We start from the raw sequence: 9,209 nt of genomic DNA on the forward strand, positions 1-9,209 counted from the left end.
CTGCACTCCAGCAGCCCAGGTGTCAGAGGGAGACAAAAAAAAAAAGAAAGAAGAAAGAAAGAAGGAAGGAAGGAAGGAAAAGAAAAGAAAAGAAAAAAAGGCTAGGCGCGGTGGCTCACACCTGTAATCCCAGCACTTTGGGAGGCGAGGCAGGTGGATCGCGAGGTCAGGTGTTCGAGGCCAGCCTGGCCAACATAGTGAAACCCTATCTCTACTAAAAACAAAAAAAAAAAAACAAAAAATTAGCCAGGTGTGGTGGTGGGTGCCTGTAATTCCAGCTACTCGAGAGGCTGAAGCAGGAGAATCGCTTGAACGTGGGAGGTGGAGGTTGCAGTGAGCCAAGATTGCGCCACTGCACTCCAGTCTGGGTGACAGTGCGAGACTCTGTCTCAAAAAAAAAAAAAAAAAAAAAGAGCAGCCCACTCTCTGTCACCTCTAAATGTCTCCCAAAATCCCAGCTGTGCGGTTGCATTCTTTGCAGTCCTGAGCTATGAGGAGTGAGACATTCTCCTGATTCACACTCAGGCGTCAGTCCAGAGGGACTGGGGTGGAGAAACCTGCTCCTGCTCAGGAGGAGGGGAAATAAGTTTCTGCCCCATTTAAAAAGCTTTGCTGGGCCAGGCGTGGTGGGTGGATCACCTGATATCAGGAATTCGATACCAGCCTGGCCAACATGGTGAAAACCTGTCTCTACTAAAATTACACAAATTAGTGGGGTGTGGTGGCAGGCGCCTGTAACCCCAGCTACTCGGGAGGCTGAGGCAGGAGAATCATTTGAACCCGGGAGGCAGAGGTTGCAGTGAGCTGAGATCACGCTACTGTACTCCAGCCTGGTGACAGAGCAAACAAACAAAAACAGCAACAAAAGCCTTGCTGGTTCTCTGTTATCTACAAGTTGAAGCCGCACCTCTACTGCCTGGCTTCTCAGCCCAGACCACGCCTGGGGACCACAGGGAATATCTGTACTTTTCCAAATACCCCATGTTCTTTCCTATCTCCATGCCTGCCCACAAGCTGATCCTTCCCGCTACAATGTGTTACACTCCCCTCACCCAGTCCCCATCCCTTGCTTACCTTGCAAACTCCTAGTTATGCTTCAAGGCTCATCCCAATTTCATCCCCTTGCAAGCCTGTGAGCAATAGTAACGGTTTCTACTCCTCCCCTCCCCAATTTGTCCTAAACGCTCAAGAAGCACAGAAATACAGAACGGCAGGCTTGGCAAGGCCCTTCAAGACCAGGGTGGTTGGAAACGTGTAGGGTATTTTTTGGCTGCCACAGTGACAGGGGCTGCTGCTGGCACTTAATGCACTGGGGACCGGGAATGCTCACTAGGAAAAACTGTCCCTCACAAAGGTCAATAGCATCCCAATGAGAAATGCTGAGCTGCCTCCTGTCGAATGGGGAACCCACGGCCAGCGAGGGGAGACGTCCTGCCAAGGTCACACAGCACCAAGGTGGCTGGTACTCACTCCCTTCGTGGAGCACTGCTGGGCTGTGGGCCTGACAGTGGCCTCTGATCCTCCAGGTCCTTAGATCTTGGCCTGGCACTGGCCATGCTACCAGTGCCAAAGATGTCATGGGAAATGTGTCTGGGAAAGCCCTGTGGCTCTCACCAGCTGCCGCACCTTCCCCACCCGTGCTGGAGGCCAGATGGCCTGGTGTAGGCGAGGATGTGCCTGGAATGTCGAGCCAGCCTGCCTGGGCAGGGGATAGCCCCGCTTGTGGCTCACACATACTCACCAGAGTGAAGGCCAGAGTTCTACGATTAGTGTCCAGCTCCATGAGTTTATCCAAACACAAGGAAAGCCACCTTCTTGATATGAGCCTCAGTGCTCATTAGCGTAGCACTCCAGGGACCCCTGGCCAAGGCAGGTGGGGAGAGAGAGGCAAGGCCTGGCATGCCCAAAGTCATGCCCTCACCCCTGCTCTGAGATGGCATGGCTAGCTTTCCCCAGAACGCCCACCCCTAGACCCTTACAATGGGCTGCAAACTGCAAATTGTACACACACAAAAAGAGACAATGGTAAAACAAATCCTGATATCCGCACCACACAGCTGTGACGATCATCAACCTATGGTCCATCCTACCTCATCCAGACCCATCCACCTTCCCATCCACATCCCTCCTCTGTGTGTGTGTGTGTGTGTGTGTGTGTTTTGAGACGAAGTCTCACTGTGTCACCCAGGCTGAAGTACAGTGGTGTGATCTCGGCTCACTGCAACTTCCGCCTCCAGGGTTCAAGTGATTCTCCTGCCTCAGCTTCCTGAGTAGGTGGGACTACAGACGCACACCACCGCACACCCAGCTAATTTTGTATTTTTAGTAGAGATAGGGTTTTCTCATGTTGTCCAGGCTGGTCTCAAACTCCTGACCTCAAGTGATCCAAACACCTCAGCCTCCCAAAGTGCTGGGATTCCAGGCATGAGCCACCACTCAGCCAATTTTGAAGCAAATCCCAGGCATTACATCATTTCATCTATAAACATTTCAGCGTGTATCTCCAAAAGAACTTTTCCTTCCAAAAAACAAACTGCCATAATCACAACAAAAGAATTAACAATAGTTGCTATTATTATCAAAGAGCAGGTCAGTTTTCCAATTTCTAATTGTCACACGGTTGCTTTTTGACAGTTTGTTTAGATTTTGATCCAAATAAAGTCTACGTGTTGCAACTGGTCAGTATATGTTCTGAGTCTTTTTTGATCTAGAGATTCTTTTTGTTTTTGTTTTTTTGAGACAGAGCTTAGCTCTTGTTGCCCACGCTGGAGTACAAGGCACGATCTCAGCTCACTGCAACCTCCGCCCCCCAGGTTCAAGCAATTCTCCTGCCTCAACCTCCTGAGCAGCTGGGATTACAGGTGCCTACCACCACACCCGGCTTTTTAAAATTTTTAGTAGAGACGGGGTTTCACCATGTTGGCCAGGCTGGTCTCAAATGCCTGACCTGAGGTAATCTACCCGCCTTGGCCTCCCAAAGTGCTGGGATTACAGGCGTGAGCCACCATGCCCGGCAAGGTTTTTTGTTTTATTTTTGCTTGCAGTTTATTTATTGGAGGGTCTTGTGGCATTTTCCTCCACCTGGATTTTGTGGATTGCTGCCCTGTGGTGTCGTTCAACACATTCTTGTACCCTCAGTTTTTCCTAAAAGTTGGTAGTTGGAAGTAAAGGCTTGATCAGATTCAAGTTATATATATATGTATATTTGCAAGATTATGTCCTTAGATGGCATTGAATTCTTCTATTAGGAGGCATATAATGTTATTTGTTCCTGATGTTAGCAGCCATTGAAGCTTCGAGCAATTAATTCATTAAGGACTTCAGAATGATCTATTTCAACCCTTCAGCATTTACTAGCTGGAATCCATCTATAAAAGAGACTTCCCCTCCTCTATGATTTGGTTACATACTGATTCTGTTTGAAAGGGGCTGTTGGAGTTGATCCGCTCCCTCAAAGGACTTCGAGGTAAGTGGGCTAGAGAGGGCGAGTCCACAGCAAATTGGGAGCATGGCTAGAACTCAACCCCAGGTCTGCTGCTTCATGCGCAGCACTGATCTGAAGTGGTAGAGCAGGAGTCAGAGGCCCGGACTTGAATCTAGGAGCTGCCATTTATAAGCAGAAGCCCCAGTGCTTCTCTGTAAATGCAGGGACAATCCCATCTCCTCCACACAGCCCAAGGTTCACCAAGGTTGGTTTTCTCTTTGTAAGACGGAGTTGGAGAAGCCCCATCCAACCTCCCAGTGTGAGGTCTGTTCACCAAGCCAACCCTCAGGGTCACAGCCTCTCCCTCTGACTTTCTATGGCTGCTTCTGGACCTGCCTAGGGACCCTCCCAGGAGCATAGCCAGTGGCTGACGAGAGAGACTGTTCCTCAGAAAGCACAGTCCTCTCCCAGCAAAATGGTGAACTCAGAACCAGCTATATATCTGATGGGAAACTTTTTTCAAGATTATTAAGAATTTTACCGCATGTTCTCATTCATAGGTGGGTGTTGAACAATGAGAACACATGAACACAGGGAGGGTAGCATCACACACTGGGGTCTGTTTAGGGGGACTAGGGGAGGGACAGTGGGGGGTAGGGAGGTTGGGGAGGGATAACATGGGAAGAAATGCCAGATAGAGGTGACGGGGGGATGGAGGCAGCAAACCACATTGCCATGTATGTACCTGTGCAACAATCCTGCATGATCTGCACATGTACCCCAGAATCGAAAGTATAATTAAAAATATATATATATATATTATATATATATAAACAAAAGAATTTCAAGATGGTGAAAGCACAGAAGCCTTCTAGTGCAGGGCTCTGTGGTGACTGCACAAGTCACAGGTCCGTGGAGGTGGCCTGGGGTGAGTGCCATCCTAGCTTCCATTTGAAGGCATGTGGACACGGCTCATCCGATTCAACAAAACTTGAGTGTGTAAGTCAGGACACATCAGCCATAACCAGCACAAACCCAAATCAAACTAGCTTTAGCTAAAGGAGAGTTTACAGTCAGCAGCGTTTCACAATCGAAGTCCTGTAAATGTTGCTTCTTGGTAATCTTTTGAGTCAACCTGTTGACAAAGCTGTAATCAATTTTGTGGAAGGCTGGGCATAGTGGCTCATCCCTGTAATCCCAGTGCTTTGGGAGGCTGAGGCAAGGGACAGCTTGAGGCCAAATAATTTTGCCAGCCTGGCAACACAGTAAAACCCCAGTCTCTACAGAAAATTTAAAAACTAGCAGGCATGATGGTGAACACCTGTAGTCTCAGTTACTCGAGGTGCTAAGGTGGGAGGATCGCTTGAGCCTGGGACGTCAAGGCAGCAGTGAGCTATGATTCTATCACTGCACTCCAGCCTGGGAAACAGAGCAAGACCCTGTCTCAATAAATAAATAAAATAACTAGGCTGGGCTCAGTGGCTCACACCTGTAATCCCAGCACTTTGGGAGGATGAGGTGGGTGGGTTAGTTGAGCCCAGGAGTTAGAGACCAGCCTGGGCAACATAGGGAGATGCCATCTCTACAAAAAATGCAAAAATCAGCCCACCTGTCATCTCAGCTACTCAGGAGGCCGAGATGAGAGGATCGCTTGAGCCCAGAAGGCTTGCAGTGAACCAAGATCATACCATTGCACTCCAGCCTGGGTGACAGAGCAAGACCCTGTCTCAAAAAATACGTAAATAATAAATAAATAAACAAATACGACACTGTAGAGCAAAAGAGAATGTGAATGTCAATACCATGAACAATGTAAAAATCATAGCTGACAAAGATAGGGTGTGAATAAGCAGAGAAAATGGTAAGGGCATCATATTTCTTCTTTTTAGTTACTGTACTTTAAGTTCTGGGGTAAACGTGCAGATCTTACAGGATCATTACATAGGTACACACATGCCATGGTGGTTTGCTGCCTCCAGCCCTCCGTCACCTATTAGATATTTCTCCCAATGTTGTCCCTCCCCAATCTCCCCACCCCCCCCATATTCCTCCCCTAGCTCCCAGGCAGATGCTAGTGTGTGATGTTCCCCTTGCTGTGTCCATGTGTTCTCACTGTTCAACACCCACCTATGAGTGAGAGCATGCAGTGTTTGGTTTTCTGTTCATGTCAGATGGCTGAGAATGATGGGTGGGGAAGATAAAAAATACTGCCTAAAGTTGAATAAAAGAAACTTTTTTTTTTTTTTTTTTTTTTTTTTGAGACGGAGTTTCGCTCTTGTTACCCAGGCTGGAGTGCAATGGCGCGATCTCGGCTCACCGCAACCTCCGCCTCCCGGGTTCAAGCAATTCTCCTGCCTCAGCCTCCTGAGTAGCTGGGATTACAGGCAAGCGCCACCATGCCCAGCTAATTTTTTGTATTTTTAATAGAGACGGGGTTTCACCATGTTGACCAGGATGGTCTCGATCTCTCGACCTCGTGATCCACCCGCCTCAGCCTCCCAAAGTGCTGGGATTACAGGCTTGAGCCACCGCGCCCGGCTAAAAAGAAACTTAAAAAAAATTTTTTTTTATTTTTTCAAGCCAGAGTCTCATTCTGTCTTTTCGGACCAAGTCTCCGTACCTACTGAGTAAATGGTCCTATCTTCTCCAACCCATTCCTGGAGTCTCTTCCATCCCAGCCTGGAGTGAAGTTGTATGCTCTTAGCTCACAAAAAGCTCCACCTCCCAAGTTCAAGTGATTCTCCTGCCTCCGCCTCTTGAGTAACTGGGACCTATACCATGCCCGGCTAATTTTTGTATTTTTAGTAGAGATGAAGTTTCGCCATGTTGGCCAGGCTGGTCTTGAGCTTAAGTGATCTGCCTGTCTCAGCCTTCCAAAGTGCTGGGATGACAGGTGTGAGTCACTGTGCCTGGCCAGAAATAGACATTTAGATATAGGTCATCAGTAGATGACCTACATGTACCTATATTTCAAAGTTGAGAAGGAGGTTAAATAAGCTAAATCCTCATGTACCTTACAGAAAAGTCAATGGATATTGGTTTAAAGTTATAAAGCAAGAAATAGGTGTGTAAGCATATAATCTAGTAACTGGGGTAACTATCAGAAAAAAAAATAAAAGGAAATGTGTGAAATAGCTTGTGGCTGGAGTGCAGCTGGGGTAAAGAGGGGAGAAGGGGGCAGGGGGCTGGGGATTTTCTTTATAAGCTCTTTTGCGTTATAGGTGCAGCATCCCAAATCCACAAATCTGAAATCCAAAATGCTCCAAAACCCGAAACATCATGAGCGCCAACATGATGCTCAAAGGAAATACTCACTAGAGCATTTTAAATTTTGGATTCTGGGTTTGCAATGTTCAATCAGTAAGTATAATACAAATATTCCAAGTTTAAAAAAAAAATCCAATATCTGAAACACTTCTACTCCTAAGCATTTTGGGTAAGAGATATTCAATCTGTATTTGATTTGCTACCACGTTCCTGTATATTTTGATAATAAGGTAAAAAAGGGATAGAGTTCATTGCCTCATATTTTGCCAGACACAGAAAAACAGAGGGGCTGATCATCTTAGCTGACTGCTTCAGGGCCTCATTCTCTCAGGCACCACTGTACAGTCACCAGTAGCTCTGGGATCCGAGTCTTTTTTTTTTCTTTATATGGAGTTTTGCTCTTGTCACCCAGGCTGGAGTGCAATGGGGCAATCTCAGCTCACTGCAACCTCCACCTCCTGGGTTCAAGCAATTCTCCTGCCTCAGCCTCCCAAGTAGCTAGGATTACAGGCACCCACCACCATGCCCAGCTATTTCTTAGGTTTTTAGTAGAGCCAGGGTTTCACCATATTGGCCAGGATGGTCTCAAACTCTTGACCTCAGGTGATCTGCCTTGGCCTCCCAAAGTACTGGGATTACAGGCGAGCAACCGTGCCTGGCTGGAGTCAGATTCTTAATAGCTCATGATTCAAGGGGGAAAATTCCAAATATTCCAGAAAAGGACTCTGATTGGGTGTCATGTGCAGCCCCTGGGCATGATTGGCTCACCAAGATCATGTGACCACCACGTTACCAGGATGGCTAAAATGCTCTGGGACCAGATAGATAGGGGAACAGTTCTCTGAGGAAAGGGGGTGCTACTACTAGAAAAAAGGGAGCACAGACGCTGGGGACAAAACCAACAGAAGCTCATGACACTGAGACTCTACCACAGGCATGTCTCCGGTACAAGGTACAAGTATGACAGCTGTGGAGATGATTGCAATCGGGAGCTCTTACAGGGAGTTGGGATGGGAGAGGTAGAAAGGAAATGAATCACTTATCTGAAGGCGAATGTGGAAAGAGCTACAACATCCACAGGAGGTCCTACCTGTGGGAGCTAATAGACAATAAGCCACTGCCCACTGGGGACCTGAGGTATCTTCTGAATTCCAAGGACCAGAGGCTCCCTGCTACAGCACAATGATGGATTCATATTCCATTTCTGCTCAGGGAACTTAGTTCACCTCTCTGAGCCTATTTCTCCATCAGTAGGATGCAACTGTCATTCCAAGTCAGCAGTTGTTATAGATCGGCTTAGGAAGCTGAGTAGGAGCTTGGCAGGAGGTAGACACCTGCCTCTCAGGGTCCCAGGGCCTCCCATCCACGTTGCCAGCTTTCTCTTCAACGCTAGATAAGGTGCATTAATATCAATTTAGCTTATGGCCACATCCTTAGAGTTGTTTCATTATCTGGTCTGTAGGATACTAGAAAATTATCCAAATGCCTAAAATAACCTAATTACACCAAAACTGTCAATGTAATCCCCATTAGAGCAGGTGCTCCCTGAAGGCAGGCAAAACAGTATTCCTGTTTGCATCTTTCTCTAGTACCTAGCAAAATGGACACTCGTTCATCAAGATTTTTTAAATCAAATATATGAATAAAGGGATGAATGAGGTCCTAGAAAGGACACTTTCTAGGAAAATTGTGAAATTGAGAAAACAAGAGATCAGTTTGCCAAGACAGACTCCCGGCAGCTCCTCCTCCTGGCTTCAGAGGTCAGCTAAGGATAAGGGGAGAGCAAGTGTGTACCCTGGCATGGGGACTGGGAGGCAGGGCGCATAGGACCAGACAATGGACAATGGGCCCACTGCATGTGTTCATTCAACAGATGTTTACCAATCACCTGCCATCTGCCAGGCACCTGGGATACATCCGCAGCAAAGAGAAAACCCACCCTCTGGGACCTGATATCCCGAGCATGAAGTGTGAAGAGCCGCGGTGGCCCCTGAAGGTCCCTGGTCTATGCATCCCCACAGCTGCATCTTCCCAGCGACGTGTTTCTAATATTAGTTGCAATAACCGCAGTGATCATCCATAGGGAACCTGCTGTATTAGTCAGGACCATTTCAGTTTTAAGTAACAGAAACAGCTCAAACTGACTTAAGAAAATAAAAAGGAGGCCGGGCGTGGTGGTTCATGTTTGTAATCCAAGCACTTTGGAGGCCAAGGTGGGCGGATCACCTGAGGTCGGGAGTTTAAGACCAGCCTGACCAACATGGTGAAACCCTGTCTTTAAAAAAAAAAAAGAAAAGAAAAGAAAAAGGGAAATGTTGGTTAATGTCTTAATTCCTAAAAGTACCAGAGATGAACTAGCTTCTGGCCTGGCTGGATCCAGGAGCTATGAAGACATCATCAGGACTCTGTGTCCTGTGCTGGCACTTGGCGCTTGGCTTCACTTCCTTCTGACTTCATTCTACTGACTTCATTCTCAAACAGCCGAATAGTAAAAATGGCCTGTGGCAGCTGCAAGCTA

The sequence above is a fragment of the Saimiri boliviensis genome, chromosome 17, assembly GCF_048565385.1.
Source record: "Saimiri boliviensis isolate mSaiBol1 chromosome 17, mSaiBol1.pri, whole genome shotgun sequence".
Taxonomy (NCBI): Eukaryota; Metazoa; Chordata; class Mammalia; order Primates; family Cebidae; genus Saimiri; species Saimiri boliviensis.